We start from the raw sequence: 11,110 nt of genomic DNA, 5'->3' as shown, positions 1-11,110 counted from the left end.
CAAAACAGCCACTGATGTTTCCGTTAAGCTAGTCACCAGTCCGCCGGTACTCAAGTGAGGTGTTTTTGCAGCCCCTGATACCCACTTCTACAGGTTCACAGGCCTCTGCTGAGACTCATTCACAGTCCGGTATGCCGCAAGATGCTTCTTCGATTATGAAACCTGTGGATGTCTCTACCTTGGATGGATCCAGAGCCGCTGTGCAGGCACCAGCCTCTGAGGGTGTATTCTGACCTTCGAATGTTTGTATTAAACTGACTACTTCTTTTCAGACTAAAACAATCAAGTTTCTCAGGCCCAGAGTTCGCACTATGCCTAAAAAACTGACGAACAAAGCACATGCTCAAGCTCCCATGCCACAGAAACAAATGCTTAGAATGTCTGAAGACCTTATAACTCTAATTAGGGGAAGCCAGCCTTCCCCCTTTAAAAGGCAAAGAATTGATTTCCATTCTGATTCAACAGACCATGTGTCCAATGACTCTGACCCCTCTGATTACCAGGACATACCCTTATCTACCTATGAGGATTCAGATGCAGAGGATTCCATTCCCTCTGCCTCCCCGCCAGAGGACTTTTCTTTTGGTGAAATCTTGCATACTTTAAGAGAGCATTTCCGCTGGGAATGCCAGGACTACCCACAGTCCAAAAAGAGACTCAGAGAATTTTGAGACTTGCCTCAGCACAGGCCTCTAGCCATACCCCCTGTCCTGGATATTGTAGATGATGTTTTCATGGAATCCAGTCTTACTCTTGATAATTTACCACCAGCTTCTAGAAAGCCTGACAGGTACTACAGGGTACCTGACTCTCACAAATTTCTCTTTAAGAATCCCACTGCAGATCCAGAGACGATTTCCGAGTGACCTACAGGTATTAAGGCTACTACAGCCAAAAATCCTACCCCTTCGGACAGGGATTCAAGGGCTTTGGACAGATGGGGCAAGAAGGTATATACTTCTGCAACTCTTGCAATCAGGGCTTTAAATTGCCAGTTTCACATGTTGAAGTACCAGCAGTATATTATGAAACTAATTAAACAAAAAATCTTGTTGCTTCCAGATTTTGCAGAAAATAAAGATTTACACAAGGTAATGCATTCTGCAAACCAAGTCAGTAAACATACTTTGCAGTGGGGTTTTGATGCCTTAGAATCATCTTGCAGGGCTGCTGTCACTGGGTCTGCACTGAGAAGGCATGCCTGGCTGAAGGAACAAATCTTGCCAGACCATATCAAAGCAAAATTACTAGTTGATCCATTAAACCAGGAACGTTTGTTTGGCACAAAAGCATAAGAGGTTCTTAAAAAGATGGAGGCAAAAGCAAAATATATGCAAACTGTTAAAGATTTCTTATAGGTACAGCCACCTAGATTCAGTAGGCATTAGCCTTCAAAAAAATGGTCCTTTCCAGTCATTACCAGGTTTTCTCAGCCCAAACCCAGGGGCAACAGACCACCAAGGCTGCGGTCTCAGGGTACACAGAGATCTAAACAATGGAGTGCTCCCCCCTCAAAAACAGGGAGTGGTAAGCCACCCCCTTATGGAAAAAATTCACAATGACTTGTCTATCATCCTTCCCAGCCATGCCCAAGTACTTGCACCCCTAGGAGGAAAACTTGCCCTGCATGCAAAACACTGGATGTCCATTACCCAGGGCCGATGGGTCCTAAACATTGTATCCCAGGGATGCAGATTCTACTTCCACTCACTGTCAACCCCAAGTGGGTTGCCAGACCTTCCTCCAAACCAGTGGGCAGAGGCTCAAAAGCAAGCACTTTCTCTTCTCAGTATCAGGGCTATTTAACTTGTTCCAATAGAGCAAAGATGACAGGGTTTCTAGTCCAGACTGTTCCTGGTACCCAGAAAAGAGGGTTCTTGGCACCCTATCCTGGACCTGTCCATTCTCAATATCTTCCTGGTGGTCCCAAAATTCAAAATGCTTACACTACAACAGCTGCTTCCTATGCTAGCCAAGGGCTCCTGGCTAGTCACCTTATACCTAAAAGAAACTTATCTGTACATCCCCATAAGGGAATCTTGCAGGAAATATTTAGTTCAGTTCTCTGTTCTCTGCACTTCCCTTTGGCTTATCTACTGTACCCAGGGTATTCACAAAGTGCCTGGCTCCAGCCATTCCATACTGTAGGCAGAGAAAAATAATTCAAATTTATCCATACTTGGACAATTGCCTGATTCAGGTGGACAGTCAGGAAATGCTACTTCAGTACCTGGCTTTTGTAAAGAGACTTCTAACTTCTCTGGGGTACGCCATCAATGAAAATAAATCACATCTGGTGCCCAGCCAAAATATTGTATTCCTGGGAACAAGCTTGAACACAACTTCCCAGATGGCATTCCTTACTCCAGAAAAGCAGGTTTATTTGACAACCTACTTCAAACTAATGGCCACCAGAACCCAGCTATCTGCAAGAAAAATACTGCAAGCCCTAGGTTTCATGGCCTCATGCATTCTACTAATTCCATATGCAAGACTGCATATGAGGAAACTTCAATGGTACTTAAAAAGTCTCTGGTGCCAACATTCTCAGGAGCTGGAAACAATTATTCCTATCATTCCTTGTCTAAGGGCAGAGTTCCTTTGGTGGCCAGAGGCTTGCAACCACAACAAGGGAGTCCCTTTCACTCAAACCTTGCTGCCCAAACCCTGACAACAGATGCATCAAACTATGCATGGGGTGGTCACATGGCTGGCAAATGCATTCAAGACAAATGGAGCCCAGGACAAATTCACCTACATATCAATCAAAAAGAAATGTTAGCTGTACAGATTGCTCTGACAGCCTTCAAATACCTTATCCTTCCAGGACAACTCTTGATAAAGACAGGCAACACCACAGTTATGTAGTACATAAACAAGCAGGGGTGAACTCATTCCTACCCACTCTGCAGGTTAGCCATGGCCCTGTGGTACACAGCCTTGAGCAACCAAGTTCACCTGCAAGCTCAATTCCTGCCAGGCAAACAAAATTCACTGGCAGATGACTTAAGTAGAAATCTACTGGACCCCACATGAGTGGAAACTGAAACCCAACTCATTCAAACTTCTAACCCACAAGTGGGAGACACCAGAGGGGGACTTCTTTGCCTCCCCCAAAACCATAAATTGAGCAAATTTTGCACCAGAAATCCCCACAGCCAAGCATGGAAAGTGGATGCCCTATCCTTTACATGGTAAAACCTCTCAATTTATGCCTTTCCCCTCTGCTCCTCCTCTCAAAAGTACTACTCAAGATCAAACAGGACAAACAGGACAACACTTATTGCACCAGACTGGCCCCGCCAGCACTGGTACCCACTCCTATGCAGTCTGACAGCAGTGCCACCCTGGCACCTACATCAGACCCCCTCCCTGCTGTCCCAGCAGGAGGGACAAATTTTGCATCCTCAGCTGCAACCCTGAACCATGCAGCCTGGCTTATTCCCTGAATACACCCCCAGCAACCCTCAGAAAATAGGTGCTGGGCATCATCCTTGAGGCCAGAAGGCCTAGTACTAGGAAATCCTATTCAGAAAAATGGAAAAGATACTGTTCTTGGAGCCAGTCTCAAGGAAAGGACACAGCTGTGCCCACCTTACCTCAAATCCTAGATTACCTACCAGAGCTGCTCCACAAAGGCCTATCCTTCTCTTCTATTAAAATTCATACCTTGGCCACCTCAGTTCATTATAATACTGAGCCACCTCTCTTTTCTCACCATCTGGTCAAACAGTTCCTGAGAGGATTTAACAATTTAAGACCCCCGAGGAGAACTCCCACCCCTGTCTGGGACTTTAACTTTGTACTAGAGAAGCTCACGCTTCCCCCTTTTGAGCATGCTGCTACAGCACAGTTAAAATTCCTCTCTTGGAAAACAACCTTACTTCTAGCCATCGCTTCAGCAAGAAGAGTGTCTGAGGTACAGGCACTAATGGCTGTAGAACCCTTCATTATTTTCCATACTGACAGGGTTTCCCTCAGGACTAATTCATCTTTTATGCCCAAGGTAGTATCCAGTGTGGCTCTAAACCAATTCATCCATTTACCAATCTTTTCCCCTGATCCTCAGAATAAAGGGAAAAGGATCCTGCACTCTTTGGATGTACACAGACAACTCAGGTTCTACCTTGACAGGACTAAGCCTTTCAGAAAATCTGACCAGCTGCTAGTCAGCTTTGCTACAGGTGCAGAGGCAAGGCCATTTCAAAGCAAACCATTTCCAAATGGATAGCACACTGCATCCATTTCTGCTACAAACACCATGGAAAACCTATCCCACAGGGGATCAGAACTCATTCCACTAGGGCTACCTCAACCTCTACAGGGACATCCACTTGGGCTACCTCAACTGCTACAGGGACATCCTGGAAACTGCAACCTGGAGTTCTGTACACATCTTCACCAAGCATTACCTCTTACCTTTCTTTTCTAAATCTAGAGCTGGATTTGCCACAGCAGTCTTACAAGGCCTGCTAGCCAGCCCTACTATTACTTGACTGCCTCCACCCTTCCTCAGCTTTGGGAATAGACCTAAGTGTGATGACTGTAACAGTGAAACATGGAGAACATAGTACAGTTGTGTACACTTACCATAAATGTATATGTTCGAGTGTATTCACTGTTGCAGTCCTGGTTACTCTCCCTCCAGCCCCCTGACTCTTCTATGCTTTCTACCTATCCTCTTTTTGGCCATATCTTATGGCTATGGTATTTAATTTTTACTGGAGGTGTTCCACACCATGTAATTGCTTCCCATTTTGGGGGCTCCTGACATCTGGGGCAAGAAAAACTGATGTAATGGTATCGGCTGCATGTTTTATACCCCTGATGACCTGACATCAAGGAAGAGGTGACAGCATTCGATGCAGAAATCCCAAGACTCTGGTATTCAGGCTGACTGAGGGCTACCTGCAGGCAGATAACCCAAGTGTGATGACTGCAACAGTGAATACACTCGAACATCTACATTTCTGGTAAGTGTACACAACTGTACTGTATGACTACTACTGAAGTTTCTGTTGTCCAGTACTGACTGTGACACTACTAGGCCAGCTACCTGAGATGTAAATATTCATATATCACCTGTGAATGCTACTATGATACATATGTTTGTCTTACAAATGTAAAAGACATATAGGGTATATGCATAGTACACAACTGGTGCAGAAGTGTGTGTTGAACTGTATGTTATATACTGAGCTCTTACCTTGCAACTGTCCATAGTGTTGCAGACTGACCATATGTTTGCCTCATCTTTGTAGTCAATGCCTCATACTGCTGTGTAGTGTCTGGCAAATCACTGGCAACCCAGTAAAGACTGGTCATAATATAATTAACATACATTTGAACATCAGATTTCATATCCTGCAGACTATTCCTGTGAATGCAAAACTGTCTTTGCTAGCAACTGTGTCACAACTAGATTTATAAAGTGTCACTATTTTTTGGCCTTTGCCCACCATTGTGCCTTTGTGCAGATGTCTTCCTATAACAGGAGCTAGGGGTCTTAGCATGAAACTTATGTCATTGTAAGCGTACGTTTTCCTGGAGGATGCTGACATATGTATAGTCATTGACGCCTGGTTTGCACCTGTGGAGGGCATACTAACCTTGGCAGGTTACTCATCCCACCATACATTTAGACCCCAAATGGAGGGCTGCAAAGCCACAGGAGGTGGAGTTTTAAACATTACAATACGCATACACACATCCAGGCTGGCCGAACAGTATGACACATGGGAGACATCCCAAGTGCAGTTAACTGTTGGCAAAACACCTACTCAAATCATAGCTAGCTACAGACCTCCAACCATGACTGTGGGAATCCACTACACTTGTCTGTAGTTGCTTTAATCTGTCAGGATTCAACAGTCTACCCTGCTCCTGGGTGACTTTAAGTACCCAACCATGGTGTGCATGACTTACTCTACCTGAACCTCAACACACAAAGATTCCTTGGCTTTGTTAATGGCAATGCATTGGATCAGCTAGTCAACACTCTGATGACAGCCACTGTAGCACTCCTACAGTGTTATCCCCTTGGTGAGATCTGAGCACATAGCCATCATTGTTGAGGTCACCATCACCCCTGCACTCCCCCTTGTCAGGGTCAAAGAAAATAAACTTTACAAAGATGACTATAAATCTCCTCAGAGCAGGTAGAAGTAGCTTTTCCACCAGTGTCTCTTCAGTTGGAACTAGCAGTGGTGTCTAAGCCCACACCACAATGCTATGTGAGCACCTACATAGCTGTATGGACTCAGCAATACCTGACAGGACAACATCATCTCCCTCAAGGTAGGGTAAACTTCTGTGGGGAACAGCAACAATACTCAAGTACAATAATAGGTGGAAATAATTGCTGGACAGGGCCAAGAAGGAGCAGGTGCCTAACTGGAAACAATGTCACCTTGGTCTGAACAAGCAAATAAGGTCACAGGTGAATTACCCTAAGGCTATCTTTGAGTGCAAATTGGACACATCCACCAAGGCCAATCACTAGGCTTTCCACTCATATGTCTGCAATCCCGGAGTTAACACCCAAATCTGCTCTGTAGTGGTGGTCAATAACACGACATACACATACACATAGATATAGCCAACCTGCTGCAGACAGGTTAAGTGTAAGCATCACTCCCTGTCCCCCATTGGTACACATGGACGTGCACAGTACCTGCCACCCCTCCCCTCATCATCAGGAAGCAGGTCCATAATGCCCTCTTAAAGGCAGCACACAGAGGTCTCCATATGACTGATACCATCTCTGGCTGCATCCTACATGAACTCAGGCATAAGCTCTCAGCTCCATTACACACTATAGTCAACCAAAGCCCGAGCACCAGTGTCATCCCATCTGCACAGAGGATAGCTACTGTCAACCCTATACACAAAGGTGGAGCAATCCACTGCCCCATTCAATCATATACACATCAGCCTAACTAGCCTGATCTGCAGGGCATGAAAGGCAATATCAAGGACCTTATAAACAGAGACATTGGCAACCTCAAAATGCTTGAGTCCACACAGTGTGGTATTGTCAAAGGGAGATCAGGCCTGTTAAACCTGGTCAACATCTCTGAAGTCATCAATGAACACAAGGATGAGGGGAAGATGGTGAGCACTGCCTACCTTCACGTAGCCCAGTTCTCTCACAATGATCCCCAGGCAGCCATGATACATAATCCTACACAGCTAGTCATCGACCTGTATGTTACCAGATGGGTAGCTAACTGGCTCATTGATAGTACCCACTCAGTCAAGTAGTGGAAGCCACCTCTAGTAGTAGACTCTTACAGAGTGGTGTACCCCAAGGATCAGTCTGGGGGACACTACTCTTTGAGATATTTGTTTCTGAGGTACAAGACAAAACCAATGGCCTGTGGTTGACCAGGTTTGCAGATGACTGCAATCTGTCCACTGTCTTACATTACCCTACTGATGTGAGCACCCTCCAAGAGGCCCTTACCCAAATTAATAACTGGTGCAAGAAGCATTGCCTCAAACTGAATGCCAGGAGATGCATAATTTTCCCTGTTTTGGTAGATGTCATCCACGCTAATTATAACAGTAATAATAATGTACTGAGCATGCAAACAGGTGTGAGGTGACTTGTGCACCAAGACTGGTAGCAACCTGACAGTTTCCCACCATGTGGGCACCATTGTATGGAAGGCTGTCTACATGGCCAACCTCACAGATATGGGTATGTCATCCAGGAACTAGGGGGCCACAACATCCCTGTACTCCACCCTTATCAGATGCATTACCGAGTACAATGGCTCCTTTGGCATGTACCTTGCCAACCAAATGCAGCAGTTGCAGAGACCACAGAGGTGCCTGACCAGGCAATTCCAAGATCTGCAACACCTGTCCTATACAATTAGGTTGAAAGCCCTGGCCCTGAACTCGGCCTCCTACAGACTGATCACAGGCAACCTGTGTCTGGCATACAAGGCCATTTCTAAACCAGCCTTGATATTGTTTCTGCAGTAAGACAAACCCCACTCATGCAACATACACGTAAGACCCTCACCTAGTCTGTGAAATAATATGTACTTGTTGGCGGGATAGTGTAGTGTCCCACACAATACACTGTCTGTATAATACACTCCCTCCCCTTGTCTAGCAAGGTACGTGTATATCCCTCTTGAAGAAGAAGATAGACGACTGCATGGGAAATGGAAAAGACACCCCTGGGATCCAACGTGTGTCCCAGCTGGACAGGGGAAAGAGATGTTGGCTTTGTAGGGACATGTGCAGAAGTCTGGGCTAGGCTTATCAGGGTATCCATGCCAATAGCCTGGTATCAGCTTATGAAGCTATGCACCTAGTACTTTACATGTTTCTGATATGTATTATAGACTGTCCTGCAATGTTGTCTGAAATTAATCCCTGTGGGTCTGAACTGTGTAGGTACTGCAGTGATAGAGTATTTTCTTGTTCCTTCATTAGTTATTATCACATATTGTTACACCTTGTCATTGTGTCTGCTCTGTATAGCAGTAAGTCAGCTCCTACAGTACTTGCATATGCACTTGGTGACACTGTATAGCTCACTCCAATAGCCTTGGTTATGGTCACACTTACCATTCTGTTAATAGGCCCATCACACAGTAGGATTTGTTACCGTTTGTTGAGGGCCTAACATTAGCTGTTACGGACTTGGGTTTGGCAGTCAGAACTATGGTATGGTCTGGCCTGAAGGGCCCATAGGTGGCAAAGCTGTGCCAGACTTTACCAGGAGTGTGTGTGTGTGTGTGTGTGTGTGTGTGTGTGTGTGTGTGTGTGTGTGTGTGTGTGTGTGTGTGTGTGTGTGTGTGTGGAGGGGTGGTGTTTAACCGTGCCATACAGAGGTGCTATGTGTGTCTGGTGCTGATCGGCCTATGATAAAGATGTGTGATTGTTTGTCTGCACATAATCAAGACATGTGGATGCCCGACACAGGGCTATGTTAGACAACTGTGTACTGTACATGGCAGGATGTACGGTTCACCATCTCCTAACAGGACATGGGAATTGGTCCTGCCAGGAGTCTCACTGGCACCACCAGGCCCAAGGACAGATGCAGTACTACTCCCCAATGGGGACTGCTGTCTGCTGGATCCATGTCCCTGATGGGACTGGCCAGGACCATGTGCTTATGCCCTGTTCCGGTGTGGTGTGGACAGCACCCTCACTTTGGTAGTGCTGGTGGTACTGACAATACAGGACTGTGAATCTGCATGGCCACATGGGCTCTCAGCTGATCATGTTGCTGACCCACATCTACCTGGCCGATGCCCTACTCCCACTACACGTTCAAGCACAGACCTTGCACAGTCGAGCAGTGACAATGTCTCACCCCACTATCTATCCACAACATCGACAAAATGGCGTATGCCATCACAAATGCCGTGGAGGTTGTCAAGCATTACAGAAAGTGTTGCATTTATTACCCTGAGCATCTGTCTGGTGTTGAGGTCAGTACACTCCTGTGCCTCCATGACAAAGCGTAACATGCGTCCAGTGACACCTGCTGTGGTACTTGCAACAGGGGCTTGATGAGCTGCAGTCCTCCATCGAGCACCCCTGTCCTTCTGCCTGTGCGTGACCTCGCCTACCCTCTGGCTATGGCTAGTGTCGACACTCACACTTGCAATAGTCACCACACTAGCCTGTTCCATGCCACCACCCTCCAACTGTCCATTATCTGTGGCTGCTGGGGACTGGGTATGTGTGGTCATACTGACTGTGTGTGGGGACGTTGTGGATATACCTCTCAACTGTATAGATTTTGCAGAATATCCAGATTTTTGCCTCATATTTTTGGTCCATTTTTCATAAAATTGTGCTTTTCTGGCAAATTAGTGGCAAATCATTAAAGATTGAAGTTAGAAAATAATGACAAATATTTGATTTTCAGACTTCATACCCTTCAAAAAATGCATGCTAATGCCAAACCTGTTATTCTATCAACTTTCTAAGTTTCTAAGAGCAATATTTAAAATAATGTTCCTATTTTTGGGCCTTTGTCCCACTTTTATTTATAGCTTTGTCCAGATTTCTTGCTCTAAGAGGTTGAGAGGTATGATTGCAGATGAAAGTGGGATACAAACAAATGGCACACATTCAACACGATGTCAAACATATGACCCAGCCTAGGCCTCTGACAATCCCACACCACACCCTGTGCATGTGATGTTACTTGTGCCACAACCCTGTTATCCATACCATTGATGCAGGGACATGCTCATATGGGTCTGCTACACAGGGTGAATATAGTACAGTGTAGTAATGTAATGCTGTGTAAGGTGCTGTCTGCTGGCAATAGTTATGGGCACACATTGAGGAATATGTACCTTGCTAGCCATGATGCATTATTGCTGTTAGTACTGATGACTGACTGTAGTGTCACATACTGCATTCTGTTTGTGTACCAGGTGTCTGTGTGTTTGCAGGCTGTGAGCCTGCTGACAGTAGCAATGATGAGTATGGTGGAGTTTTAAACACAGTGACCTTTTCATAGCCAAGGTACAGCTGTATATATACATGTTTACTAGGTGTGTTTACATGCAACAGTGTGTGAGGGACAATTGTGGTAGACGGTGTGACCTTGCATACATACCCTTCACGCAGCCAGTTAGCCTTCATACATCTCACCTGGGTGTTCTGTAGGACTGCAGGCTCACACATACAGAGGAGGTTACTTGAGTATTGGCACTGGGTCCCCTCAAAAGCTTTGCCATTACTTTAACTGCAACAGATTTCCCTATCAGCACCTGTTGCCCCTGCCATTTCTGTCCCATCCACTCAACCATCATGCAGTTGATGAAGGTATGCCTGGTACTGTGTATGACAGGTTTGGAATATGTATTCCTGACACAGGTCAGCCTGTGTTAGTGTAACCTGACAATCACCAACATGTGTGTCTATTAACTCATATGCATGTCTGGCGTCTTGTGCTAGTAGTGCACACAGAGTTATAGTCCTGTACATGGGGCAGCTGAAGAAGGGCTGAGCACAGCCCCTACCTGCACAGTCTTATGAACGATAGCGCTAGATACATAACACAAATAGCACAGAGGTAATGTAGTGTGGCAGTGTCTACCACTACTATTCAAGTGGGTGACAA

Source organism: Protopterus annectens, chromosome 1.part0, assembly GCF_019279795.1.
Source record: "Protopterus annectens isolate FY-2018-M chromosome 1.part0, PAN1.0, whole genome shotgun sequence".
NCBI classification, from domain to species: domain Eukaryota; kingdom Metazoa; phylum Chordata; order Ceratodontiformes; family Protopteridae; genus Protopterus; species Protopterus annectens.
The sequence above is the reverse complement of the archived record's forward strand: the minus strand, read 5'-3'. Positions refer to the sequence as shown.